This window comes from Canis aureus, chromosome 2, assembly GCF_053574225.1.
Source record: "Canis aureus isolate CA01 chromosome 2, VMU_Caureus_v.1.0, whole genome shotgun sequence".
NCBI lineage: Eukaryota > Metazoa > Chordata > Mammalia > Carnivora > Canidae > Canis > Canis aureus.
Window position 1 is genome coordinate 1,920,122 of NC_135612.1, and position 14,853 is coordinate 1,934,974.

Sequence of the window (14,853 nt, forward strand, 5' to 3'; positions counted from 1 at the left end):
TTTTCTTTATCCATCTTCTGATGGGCACTTGGGTCATTTCTGTATCTTGGCTATCGTGAATAATACTGCAGTGGACATGGCACTGCAGACATCTCTGAGATCCTGATTTCATTTTCTTTGGATATATATCCACTAGTGGGACAGCTGGATCATAGGGTAATTCCATTTTTAACTTTTTGAGTAAGTTCCATACTGTTTTCCATACTGGCTGTACCAATTTGTATTCTCACCAACAGTATACAGGGGCTTGCTTTTCTCCACATCCTTGCCAAAACTTATTGCTTATCTTTTTGATAATAGCTATCCTAACAGTTGTGAGGTGATATCTCATTGTTATTTTGGTTAGCATTTCCCTGATGATTAATGATAATGAGCACCTTTTCATGGACCTGTTGGCCCTTCGTATGTCTTCTTTGAAAAAATGTCTATTCAGGCCCTTTGTCCATGTTTTGATCAGGTTATAGTCTTTTCCTATAAAGTTTTAAGAATTCCTTATATATTTTGAATATTAACCCCTTATCAGATATATTCTTTGTAAATATTTTCTCTTATTCCATTGGTTGCCTTTTCATTTTGTTGATCATTTACTTGGCTGTACATATTTGTTTATTTATTGCTTTATTTATTTTTAAGTAGGCTCCATGCCCAAGGTGAGGCTCAAACTCACAACTGTGAGATGAAGACCTGAGCTGAGATTAAGAGTCTGATGCTTAACTGACTGAGCCACCCAGGCACATGTGTATGAAAATACTCATGGAATTTTAATAAGGATTGCACTGAATTTTTAGATAAGTTTGGTAGTATGGACACTTTCACAATATTAATTCTTCTAATCCAAGAGTTTTTTTAAATTTATTTGTGTCTTTAGTTTTTTTCTCACTGTATTATAATTTTCACTGTACGGATTTTCACCAACTTGGTTAAGTTTATTCTTTTGTTTGTTGGTTGTTTTTTTAAAAATATTTATTTATTTATTTGAGAGAGAGAGAGAAATAGAGGGAGAGCAGTGGGGAGGGGCAGAGGGCGAGGGAGAGAAAGTCCCAGGCAGATTCAGTGCTAAGCACAGAGCCTGACACGGGGCTCCATCTTACGACCCTAAGATCACAACCTGAGCTGAAACCAAGAGTTGGTTGCTTAACTGACTGAGCCACCAGGTGCCTTTTGGTTAAACAGATTCTTAAGTTATTTAATTCTTTTCGATGCTATTATTGTTAACGTATAGAAATGCAAATGACTTCTGTACTTTGATTTTGTATCCTACAACTTCACTGAATTCATTTATTAGTTTGAACAGTTTCTTGGTGGAATCTTTAGGGCTTCCTATATATAAGGTTATGTCAGCTTGAAACAGAGAAAATTTAACTTCTTTCTTTTCCACTTTTTTTTTTCTTTTACATTTTATTTCCATTTTTTACTTAATTGCTCTGGCCAGGACTGCCTGCACTATGTTGAATAAAAGTGTTGTGAGCAGTCACTTTTGTCTTATTCCTGACCTTAGAAGTAAAACTCACATTTTCACCATTCAGGATGATAATAGCTGTGAACTTATCATATATGGCCTTTATTATGTTGGGATACATTCCTTCTACTTATGATTTATTAGAATTTTTATCATGAATTATGTTGAATTTTGTCAAATGCATTTTCTGCATTTATTGAACTGATCATATAATTTTTTTAAAAAAAGTTTTTATTTATTCATGAGAGACACAGAGAGAGAGGCAGAGACACAAGCAGAGGGAGAATCAGGCTCCCTGTGGGGAGCCCAATGTGGGACTCGATCTCAGGACGCTGGGATCACGACGTGAGCTGAAGGCACACTCAACCACTGAGCCGCCCAGGCATCCTTGATCATGTAATTTTTATCCTTCATTTTGTTAAAGTGTTGTGTTGTATTTATTGATTTGCATATGTCAAATCATCTTTACATCCCGGGAATAAATCCCAATTAGTCATGATTTATACACCTTTCAACATGTTTTTGAATGTGTCTTATTAGTATTTTCTTGTGGATTTTGCACCAAAGATAGTGGCCTGTAATTTTTTTTCTTGTAGGACCCTTATCTGGCTTTGGTGTAAGGCCTTGGCTGGCCTTGTAAAATAAGTTTAGAAATATTCCTTCCTCTTCAATTTTTTGGAAGAGTTTGAAAGGAAGCAGGATTAATTCTTTAAATGTTTGGTAGCTTTTACTTATGAACCCATTTGGTCTGAGGCTTTTTGTTGTTGTTGGGAGGTTTTGATTACTGCTTTAATTTTTTTACTCATTATTTGTTCAGATTTTCTATTTCCTTGTGATTCAGTCTTTGTAGGCTCTATGTTTCTAGGAATTTATTCGTTGCTTCTAGATTATCCAATTTGTTGGCTTATATTTGTTCATAGTAGACTCTAATAATCTTTTGTTCGTCTTTGCCAAAATGCTAGTTATTCAAATAGACAAGTCATACATATTCAACTACTCATTTGAAAAAAAAAAAAGATCACTGTGTTGTCCACAGGAGTTAACACTGGCATGCATGCAGAGTGATTTGGGTTCAAATCCCACTTCTGCTCTCTACTAGTTATAAGCCTAGATAAATTATTTTACCTCTCTGAGCCTCGTTTTATTGAGAAAAGTAGTAAGAATTCTTTTTAAAGCATATGCAGACAAATACCAAAAAGGTAATTGTTACTTAAAAAGCCTTGGAGTTAGATCCTACATAACTCATTATTTAATTTGGTCACTGTGGAAATTTCAAATGGAGAAAAGTGGGCAAAGGAGGAGGAATGCCATTGTTGAGAAGCAAGAATTCCTGTCTCCTTCAAGGTCCTTCCAGCTGGACTGAGAATTAAATGAACATGACACAGATTAACAGGAGAAAATTAAATTTAATGGTATTTATGTACAGGGAATCCACAAAGACTTGGAAATTTCAAAGACGGTCAGGAAAATGAAGTGTGTAAGTCATGCTGAACGAAGGGGAAGTGTGCAGCGGTCTGAGAAATTGAAGAGAAGGAATGCAATTCACAGGGCAGGAAGAAGAAGAGCAGATGCTTGGTAATTAGATTGTTGCCTCGCCAAACATGCATGATTCAGGTGAAATTAATCTCTGGTAATAATCTTTATTCTGGAAAGACCCCTAATTAGATTCTTCTGTGTGGTGACGGGAGAGGCAGAAGTTTCTCTTGACCCCTCTGGGTCTCAATTACCTTCAGCTCAACATCATCTTCAAGCCAAATGGCCCATCTTGGGGCAGCCTGCTCTTGGCCCCCACACCATCACTTCCACGGAGGCATGCCAGAGGGTGACCAGGAGACTTGTGAGAATGTTGTAGTTTTACCCTGGAGCTCTCTCTCCTCCAGGACTTTAGGGCTTTTAGGCACAGACAGTGAACTTTATAGGAGCATCCCATGAAGAACAGGCTAAAGCAGCTCACAATATCACAATATCCTTTACAATATTTAAAAAGGATTTATACTTGGTAATGCATATTCTTTTCCAGAGTCTGGAATGCTTACATTAACTTATAAGGTATTTCTCTTAAAAGGTTCAAAGTTTTAATCTTGGCATCCATCTCTTAAAGGCAAGTACAGTGTTACATGATTCCTTCAAGGAATTTATTGAATATCTCCAGAAACTCCACGGGGAAAGCAACTCATGCAGCAGCATATGCCTGTACCTGCCTCCTCAGACCCACTTTAAACAGTTGCTCTTTCCTCTATAATTTATACATGGCTTGGGTGAACCCGCGTAGTCATGTATGACTTTGTCCAAACTGAGATAAGTCTGAATTCCTTAGAATCTTCTTTCACAGGGCCTAGAGCACTGCAGCTACTCATGGCATAGAACAGAGGTGGGTAGACTTATTAAGGGGGAGGGGGCAGTGTTCACATACCTTCGTTTATTTAGAGCAGATGAGCTCCCTCCAAGGTCAGTATAGGAGAAAACCAATTTCAGAGGCATTTGCATGGTTGCATCACTACAAAACACTTTTCAAGCAGAGTCTCTTGATTCAGTCTGAATGTAGGAACTTTTCAGTATTTGTACTTCATATATTAAGTATTCCTGAGTCGGATCCATACATTACCCAAATATCTTAACTATATGTTTCTGATGGACAAGTACTATTATGGGAAGTCTAAGCCTCGTAGATATAATAGTTTAAAATGTTTTTTCTCTTGTACGTATCATTTTATGTAAAAATGATAATGGATAGCTAATCTCTCCAAGAACAAGTCTTTTTCAGATATTTACAGACTGTTATTCAAAAGTTAAGAATTCTTAATTCAAGTGGAGTCACATACATTAATAGTCTTCATGTTTGACAACAGCATAGGTAAGGTGAGTGGTGGAGAGAGGAGAAAAGCCAAGGGAAAATCAGATCTGAGACTCTAGTTTGAGAACAGCTGCTCCTGGGAAACAGTTAGTTTCAAAAATTAAAAATTTATCTAATATGTAAATTCATCTGACGATCCAGGATAAATGAACAGACGCCCTATCTCTCTAATTTTGAGGTCCATTCAGAGCTTCCTTAAGTAGATTTTTGACTCTACTCAGCTTGAGTAGACTGACCCACAGGATCCCATATGGTAAGAAGATTAGGAAAGAAGGCAGATACTGTGTGTATTAAGGGGCTAATGATGTTAGCTCTTTTGCTCTTATTTGTCTCAGCTCATACATAGAGGGGGAAAACTGAATGCACACAATGTACGAGACCTGGAGACAATTACTAAATAAAACCACTGGGTCTTATTAATTAATTAACTGGCTCATTCCTAAATGAAGTCTTTCCTAAAGTGGCCCATTCTAAGAGATGATTTAATATGTGGCTGATGATATGAGGGTGTCTCTTGCCTTTGATCTAAAATACAAACTATTGCCAAAAGGCTTAAAAAAATGATCACAGCTACTTCAGTAGTAAACAATTACAACAGAGCCCCAGAATTATGCAGGAGACAACATCTCTGAGTAACTAATGTTAATTTTTTATGCCTCTTGTCAGACATATTTTTGTGATGGAGCTGACTTTATGCCTTGTTATTCTATCCCATGATCACCCAGTTCTCACTTTTCCAATTTAACAAGCAACCTAGGAAAGAAAATAAACTAATAGGCCAGCAAAAGCCTTTCAGGATTCTACCTTTTTTTTTTTTTTTTTTTTTTTTTTGGTGTGACTGTCTAGATTCACATTCTAGTCTATCAATCATTCACTCACACCACAAATATCTACCAAAGGCTATCTAATAAATAAGCCAGGCACTTTCTAGGTCTTAAAGATGGTACCAAAGGTGAAAGACAGTATCTTTCCTTTAGGAAGCTCAAACTTTATCCAAAATAGTACTACACAAAACAATATGCTGTGAAGGGCCATGGGAACACAAAAAGCAAGGAAAAAAAGTGAATTCACTTTGAAAAGTGCTGAAAGATTCCATAGGAGGTGAAACCTAATTGGGTTTTGAAGGATAAATATTTGCAAAGAGAGAAGAATGGGGGAGAAAGCCATAGAGGAGAAGCCAGGTTGTCTGTGTGGGTGATGGGTATGAGTTTTGTGTGGTCAATTAGGTGTGTTTGTGAAGTACATGGGTTTGGCTGGAAGTGTCAGTAAGTCATATGTGTGCCATGTTAAGGAGTTTGGGGATCTTCCTGATGGCAAACTAGCATGAATTTTTAATTGAGAAAGAAATATAATCAGATTTAGATTTTTTTTCTTAAAAGATTTTACTTATTTATTCATGAGAGACACAGAGAGAGGGGCAGAGTCACAGGCAGAGGAAGAAGTAGGCTCCCTGCGGGGAGCCTGATGTGGGACTCAATCCCAGGACTCTGGGATCACACCCTGAGCCAAAGGCAGACGCTCAATCTGTGAGCCACCCGGGTGTCCCAGATTTGGATTTTAAAAAGATTAAGTTTGGAGAATACGTAGATAGGTTTCCAGTTAGGAGACACTTGCCTGAGGGAAACCAGCTAGGAAATTATTTTAATAGTTTAGTTGAGAGGTAAAGAGTTGAATCAAAGGAATAAGAATAAGGAAACAAAGGAGAATTAAGGAGTTTGGATTTATGAATCACTTCCTTAGAGCTCAGTCAGACAGAATTTGTAAAGTTGATAGCAATCAAAATTGTTATTTATGGTGATTCCCTTAGTATATACATACGAATAATGTCCTGTTTGGCGTTTGTATTCTCCACTGTGCAGATAAATAAGAACAAACCTAAAACAATCTTTTAAATTGAATCTTAGTTTATTTTCAAGCAAATTTGGCCATTATTCCTAAAAAGTGTTTTGTTTGTTTGATATTTTTTCATTTAAATTCAACTAATTAACATGTATTATTGGTTTCAGAGGTAGAGGTTGGTGATTTATCATTTTTTTAAGATTTTTATTTGTTTATTCATGAGAGACAGAGAGAGAGAGGCAGAGACACAGGTAGAGGGAGATGCAGGCTCCCTGTGGGGAGCCCAATGTGGGACTCGATCCCAGGCCCCTGGGATCACGCCCTGGGTGGAAGGGAGATGCTCAACCCCTGAGCCACCCAGGCATCCCTCATCAGTCTTATATAACACCCAGTGCTCATCACATCACATGCCCTCCATAAATGTCCATCCCCCAGTTACCCCATCCCTCCCACCCCTCCAGTGACCCTCAGTTTGTTTCCTAGAGTTAAGAATCTCTTATAGTTTGTCTCCCTCTCTGATTTTCTCTTCATTTATTTTTTCCTCTCTTCCCTTAGGATTTTCTGTTTTGTTTCTTAATATCCACATATAAGTGAAATCATATGATAACTGCTTTTCTCTGATTGACTCATTTGGCTTAGCACGTGAAGTGTTTTTGTTTCCTTGTTTTTCTGTTTACTCTTGTAAGCATGCTTGCTACTCTAGATCTCTGTGAGGTTTAAGCTACTGGTAAAACTGTGTCCAAGAAAAAGGCTGGAGCTATTAGAATATATGTTTTTTAAATGGTTAGCTGTACACAAAAGAAAATTTTTAGTATGCTGGCACTGATCTATATGGTACTCTAAGCATTTGTCATATAGGGAAGGAAACATTTTCCCTTTTTTTTGTGTAGGTTCTTTGGCTGGTCTGATAATTAAATTGACATAAGACAGATTAACAGGAGAAAAATCATTTAATTCTGTACATATGGGAGCCCATAACAATGTGAGACTTGAAAAAGTTTAACCAACACAAACAAAGCAGGCAGCTTTTAAATCTTTTAGACAAAGAAACAACAAATTTGTGAAGAATTGATAAGACAAAGAGATTTGGGCTTGGGGTAGTAATTTAGTGAAGTATCAAGTTTTGTTTATATAGCCTTTTTGACCCTAAATATACCCTGTCTCTGGTGGTAAGGATGTCTTCAACCATCTTGGAACAGAGAGGGTACATTTCATGTGGGAGATTTATTTCCTACTTTCAGAGAACAAAGGAAGTCAGAGTATTTCTTGCATAGGCTGTTTCTTAAGAAACGTTAACTCAAAATAATCAGTATGCCTAAGTGGCATATTTTGGGGAGGTGTATTCTGTTCCCCTTTAGTACCACTTTTGAAATTTTAAGAAGTTTCACAATTTAGAAGCTGAACTGGTAGTGGTGCCTGGCTGAATCTGTGGAGCTTGTAGCTCTTGAACTCTTGAGTTCTGTGTTCGAGCTCCACATCGGGTGTAGAGATTATCTAAATAGATAAATTCATTAAAACAAACAAAACTAATTGTTTTCTTTTAAAAGAAGATGAGTTGGTAGATTGATCCATTATTTCACAGATTTAATCTCTTAGTCATGAAAATGAAGTTTGATTAAACAGCTGTATCTCATTTTTGGAGGTGGTGATGCACCTGGGATCCCAAAGTTAGATCTATATTGTATAAGAAGTCAGGTACCCTATAAAAAAAAAAAAAAAAAAAAAAAGAAGTCAGGTACCCAAAAGAAAAACAATGGTTAACGATTGAAGCAAATTACAAACCAGTTTCTGAGCCCAGGTGGAAACCAATCAAGAAGATTTCTAGATGTTAGGGTCAAAGCATCTTTTGCAGTCCGAACATCTCTAATGATGCCGCTGAATGTTCAGGTAAACTTTCTGAGTAGCAACAGGCACAAACATCATCTAAACACAAGTTATTGTGGTGATTTCCCTAAAAGTTATATAAAGTCATTCACACTCAGTTTGCAGGGCTTCTGAGAAAAGGGCAGTTTTTGTTCTTAGTGATTTCAAGTCAAAGCGGCAGAAAATTGGAAATGTTAGTTTGGAAAGTTGTAGCGAAATATTGGAGGAAGTTACAAGAATTCAGGATCCGTTAGTTTTCAGGTAGGAAATAAAAACTCAAAGACAATTAACAGCACTAGAATCTGATAACCAAAAGAGTATGCTATAGGTTTCTATTGAAACAAAATTTCTCTCTACGTTTACCTCCATTTCTATCAGAAATAATCAAAGCAAGACTAATTTGTTTGCAAAATAACTCTAGTCTTGTTCAGCTTGGCCTGGTTATTTACATAGGTTATATTTACATATGCTATACAATGGTTATTTACATTGCACTTACAATTGCAAGAATAGCAATTGGCAATGTAGGCTCTTTTATATTTGCTTTGCTGGAATTTTTCATAACGAATCTCAGGCTGAACTTTTAAAAGACACTTGAGGCTAGGAAACCAAGCCAAGGACTTACCATCAGACTTTGCCTGCAATACTTATAGATTTGGGTAAATTGCTCTCCTCTTGAGATTCCCCAAATAGCTTGGGGGTTTTTGAGTTTGTCAGGAAGTGATCTTCCTTGCTCACCTGGTAAGGTTGTCTGGAACCCTGTAAACTAGGGGCTTTATCTGTTCCATAAAGTCAACCTTAGTTCTTCTTCTTTTTTTTTAATCTTAGTTCTTTAAAGCTGTCTATTTATATCTGATTCCTGTACATCATTCTCAAATACGACATTACAGTCAAAGCCTTGGTAATATAACTAATGTTTCAATTGTGTCCTGTTAAAAGGAGAACAGGTTCTTATTGAGTTCATGCAAATAACTACAGTGTCATGAAGATAAGAATATTCACTAAGAGTTTCAGAATTCTGAAAGGATCAGGCAAGGTCAAAAAGATAAATGTTTCTTTTTTGTTCACAAAAGTTTATTTTACCAAATTTCTGATAGCTTAAGAGAACTTGGAAAAACAAAGCATGAAAGAACCAGTTATGTTTCAAATAAAAATACCATAAAAATTACTATTATCCTAGTCAGTTCCTTTAGTACCAGGTAATTAATTTTTGTTATTTTTATTTTATGAGACGTTTTATGAAACCATCAGTTTCTCCATTAGAGTTCTGTAAATTCTTACTCAGTTAAGATCATGGTATGATCTGGAAGTTACTAGAAACTTGTGCTTGTTAGGGTCCTTTCCTTGAATCTCTCGTGATGAAATACTTTTGCAAAAGCATCAGAATAAAATAATAACTTCCATAAATTGCAAAAAGGCTTAAAACTGGTCATGGTTAAAGATCTGACTAGAGTTCATTATTAACAAAGAAATTTAGTTGTTTCTATGACACTGTAATTACAACTGATAACATTTTACCAGGATATTTCAGAATTTTTTGTAATTATTACAACATATATTAATAACATGTATCCACACAAATATAATCTAAGAAGGTTTAGTATTACTTCTTTGACAATACTTCCTTGTAATTTAACATATCAAATAAGCCAAATTAATTTACAATCTTTTTTTATAAGGAGAGAACTAATCTTTTGAGATGCTCCAGGGATGCTCTGAAAAATCCCAAATTTCTTCCAGGTCAAAAAACTTCATTCAGAATTCGATTTTGGAAAATTTGTCAAAAATACCAAAAAGTTTGGACACTAGAATATAGAAGGATTAAAGATCATTACAAACAATCCTTAACTATCTATTTAACCAAAGTAAAAAGGGATTTTAAAAACAAATACAGAAGGTTACATAATTTTAAGCAAAGCTTTGCTCATGCTGTTATGACAATTAAGTAATCAACAACCTGATGAAGACAACACAAAGCACAGGAAATTATTATAGTTAAATATAAGGTCTTTGGTTTCTAGGCAGATTACTTAAAATGTGAGGGAAAACTTTTCATAATATTTCATCAAGAGCAGATCAATAGTCCAAGAAATCTTTTTCTTTTTTAACAGATTTAGCAGAAAATTACATTATCAAACTATTAATATTAAAGCTTATTTTTTAGGACTTTATTTATTTATTTATTTGAGAGAGAGTGAATGAGAGAGAGAACACGAATGGGAGAAGGGGCAGGGGGAGAGGGAGAAGCAGACTTCCTGCCGAGCAAGGAACCTGATATGGGGCTCAATCCCAGGACCCCGGGTCATGACCTGAGCTGAAGGCAGATGCTCAACTGACTGAGCCACCCAGGGACCCCTATAGCTTATTTTTAAAAACTCTTATAACTATTCAGTGTTTAGCCAACTTGACTGCACAAGGTAAAATTCTCTGTCTTCAGCTTTCTATATACATTTAGTTTGTCCTTCATTTTCTTCCTTCCCATTCTGAAATAATTGCTTTTACTCTAGGACAAATTTATTTTCTTTTCCTTAGCAAAAGTGCATCTCCATACCTTTTCTTTTCTTTTTGAACTCAAAAACTCCCATCTTATTGCTAGTAGTTTTAAATACATGTATTAATTAGAATTTTTAAACTTCAGAAACCTTAATTTCTAGTAAAACTAAGAAGTATTTGTGAAATGTTACATTGGCAAATTTATGAATGCAGCTCATAATTTCTAGAAATATAAGCTTCCTCATAGTGCAGTCTTTCAGTATAGCACAGGACATGTTTACTGACAGACCCAAATATATTAGGTTCTTGTAATAAGCCAAAAGCCTATGTTCAATAATTAATGTTTCAGTATTTTGTCTTATCAGGAAATGATCTAGATATTTAATAAATATCCACCATTTAACTTAACTTAGTAAAACTCTAAGGCCTCAAGTTACAAAAAATATTTGGGAAACATAATTATTGTTGAAAAGTTTATAAACTTTTATTCCACTTACTGTATTTGTATGCTTGCTTTAAATACATTTACATTATACATGAAAGCTTCATGAGACATTGGAAAATGTCAGCCACCATCCCAGGCTATTTTTGTTGCTGACAAAGAGAGAACATAAGTTTATTTGATTAGTAACCCCAGGTATTATATTTAATGAATCATATTTAATGCTGATAACTCTGAAGACATGCCTATTTTAATTAAACCAACAAACTTATTATCATTATTTTTTAAATATGTTATTTATTTATGAGAGCCAGAGAGAGAGAGAGAGAGGCAGAGACACAGGCAGAGGGAGAAGCAGGCTCCATGCAGGGAGCCCGATGTAGGACTCAATCTCGGAACCCCGGGGTCATGCCCTGGGCTGAAGGCAGATGTTAAACCTATGAGCCACCCAGGGATCCCAAACCAATAAACTTAAATCAGCTTTTATTTATCACAGATTATCCCAGATCATGTGAACTTGAAAACATCTGAGTTAGTTTGTGTATTTCTGAGTTTTAGAAATACTTCATTCATAAGCACTTACTTTTAAGCCAGTTGTATAGAGTTCTTTATTAAATTAATTTTGCCAATACCATCTGGAAAATGAAAATGAAAAATATCATATCTGTAATCTATATATATAGACATACAGAAACACACAGACACAGCCAGAATTGTATAGCTCTCGTTCTAAAATTTTAGCTCTGAAGCAGTTACAATCATATAAAACTCACTAGTTTATAAATAGCTGTTGAATTCAAATTGTATCTCTGTGAGATAGAACAAGTTAAATAAGGTTCCGCCCTCAAATGGCTAAAGATTTTTAGTAATGTTTGTGGAGTAGACTTTTAAGATTTGTATTTGTCCTTGACAAGGAATTTTGTGGAGGGTGTAGCCTCGAGTATGGGCAAGGGAAATTTATAGATGTTAGGATTTTACAGTGTCTTTCCTCTTTCTATTTTCTTCAGTCTCAGGTGACTGTGGGCTATGGTTTAGTTATCTTCTGGATGTTTACATTTTAAAGACATGGTAAGATTTTCATCCTCAAGAGACAGAGAAAGAATGTAAGTTTTCTCCTAGAAGTTTTGGAATATATTTGTCTGTTATTAGAAGTCTAGGATGATGACTATTTACATTTTTCCTTCTTTTTCTTAAGTGCAGGACAATTATACTTCCAATGTTCTGATTTTTTAAAAATAATGATATCTGCAAATGTCTGAAAGGCAAATAGGAAAGGGTCTGAGTGGACTTTGAGTTGCTTTCATTGTCATGCTTTTATTTCTCTAAAGATTCAAATTGCAAATCAAGAATTGCTGATTTTTAATGCCCTTTTCTTGCATTTCTGCAGTCTATCTTCAAAGAATTGTGTAACTGCTTCTATTATCATGCTTAGAGTTTCACTATCCAAACATGCTATTTTGAATTTGCCTTTTTATATCAGGGAGAAAATTTCCCAGCAGGGCAGAAATTAAAAGATTCCTATGTCCTAGATCTCCAGGGTTTAGGGTAATAAGCCTCTGAAAGGTCTGTAAAAGCGTTCAGTAAAGGCCTTCCGATGTTCTCCTTTCTGAGTGCACAGACCAGTTCACCTTAGGGCGGGAAGCCAATATATAGTCTTGCTTCTATTAGCTCCGAAACATCAGTGTCCAAGCTGATTCATTTCCTGACTATTTGGAGGAGGGCCTGCAAGAAATTCTGGTCATCTGTTTCATCTGAGCCATCCAGCTTGTGTGTTAACTACGTCATAACCATTGGTGGGGAGAACATCCCTCAGCAGCCAATCAATATCCCCGTGAGTGGAGTTGTGAAGAGCCTCTAAGATTTTTAATTCCTTTCTCAGTTTGGTAGGATCTTCTGAAAGTGGAGATAAAAGAACTTCATAATTTAAAAGACCTGTTGCTGTCCAAGGGACATGAATTCTTTGCCGGCGGGAGTAGGTGAGTAGAGAAGGCAGGACACGTTCACAAAAGACATGGCACAGGAAGGCCTGACACTGGCACAGCCTGATTGTAGGGCCTGCGAAGTGAGCCTGGTCGTCCATCCTGGGCGCTTCTGCTACATTCACTTGCTGGCTTTCAGCATTTACATGAATAACTTGTACACCCTGGCCTTAGGGAGCACCCTGGAGTGCTGTCTATGAATCATGTAGGGAAAGGGAGGTTAAAATAGGCAATTGGGTGTTTAAGGCATTTTCTGAAGAAGGTGGAGGAGTTTTTGAAGTTAAAGGAATTTGTTGAGGAGATTGGGCCAGATTTTAAGGAGGGGGATTTATGTTGAACATAGACTTTATTTTTTCTAAGTCTAATTTCTTTCCTTTCATCTTGTGAAGGGAGTCCCTAGGGCTAGCCATTATACTCCTTCGTATCCACTTTTTAATTTTCTCTTTCCATGGGTAGCAATAAGATCATTATTAATTATTTAAGAAGAGAGCTCCATTTTTCCCCCTAAGTATAGAAGATTTTCTGATTCAGAGGATCCTTCTTCTGGTCATTAATAAATAGGATTTTCTGTTCATTTCAGTAGTTACTCAAACTAGTAAGCTCTTCTATGGCTTAACCAAGGATGCAAGGAGTGTCCCCAAAGAGGATGCAAAAGGTAAATCCATTACAAGATCCGGAGAGTTAGCCCAAGAAAACAAAGACCTATAAAGACCTTGAGTGTCACAGGTGGTTAGAATGAAAATGGGTTCTCTGTTTCCCATGGGACCACGAGATGCCTCCAGTCACAGGTGTCTATTTGTGACACAGGCAGGTGCTATTGGAATGGAACTTTCTCGGTACTAACAAGGCAATGAATGTTGAGACATTGAAGGCTCATTAGGGACTGGGAACCCCATGACAAATTTCCCTGAGAGCAGGACGCCTGGGTGGCTCAGCTGTTGGGCACCTGCCTTCGGCTCAGGTTGTGATCCTGGATTCCAGGGATCGAGTCCCACATCGGGCTCCCCACAGGGAGCCTGCTTCTCCCTCTGCCTCTTCTCTCTCTGCCTCTCTCTCTTAGTCTGTGTCTCTCATGAGTAAACACATAAATCTTTAAAAAAAATTTTCCCTGAGAACTGCATGGTCAAGCACTGAGAATGCTGTTTGCAGCCTCGTGTCTTAGAATGCCAGTCTATTCACCTAGACACCACACGCAAGCTGGTACTTGCATCTTCTGTCTCTGGACCGGAGAGAATATTTCCATTGGCTACAAAGCTGAGCAAGCTGAGAGGAAAACTTCATCCAGTCTTTACACAGGTGACCCACCACAAAATTTGTCTAAATAGATGCTGCTCTGTGAGAACTGTGAACTCACCAGTTTGCGAGGCTGGCTTGACTAACAGGCTTATAGGACCCATGCCTATGTTCTACCCTATGGTTTTCCTCTTTATGACAAATGACACAAGGAATAGAGACAAAGGAAAACAATGACCATCTCTGGGAAGAAAGAAATCAATAGAAAACAGGACGTAATTTTTTTTTTCTGTGCAGTACAAGCTACATTCTCTGGTCTAGAGATCATGTAAAACTTCTCCCATGGGACACTTTCATGGACTTTTCCAGAATTCACAGCTAAGCTCATTAAATTGCAGTTCCCTTGACCAGGGCAGACAAATTTCATTCTGGGTAGACACGTTCAACTCCTTCCAGATCCCCGAGCTGTTTGGTGTTCACCTCCACCTTCCTAATGCTTGGGTCCACCAGCATCTCTAGGAAGGCATTTTAAACAGGACTCAACTCTAGGCATAAACCTAACCCAAATGCTAACACTGTGCTGCAGCTTTCTTCTGGAAGGCCCCCATGTACCGTGAGAAACATTCCTTTGCTGCCATTCCATTATCTATTGCTGTGTAACAAATTATGCCAAAATTCAGGGGCTTAAAAC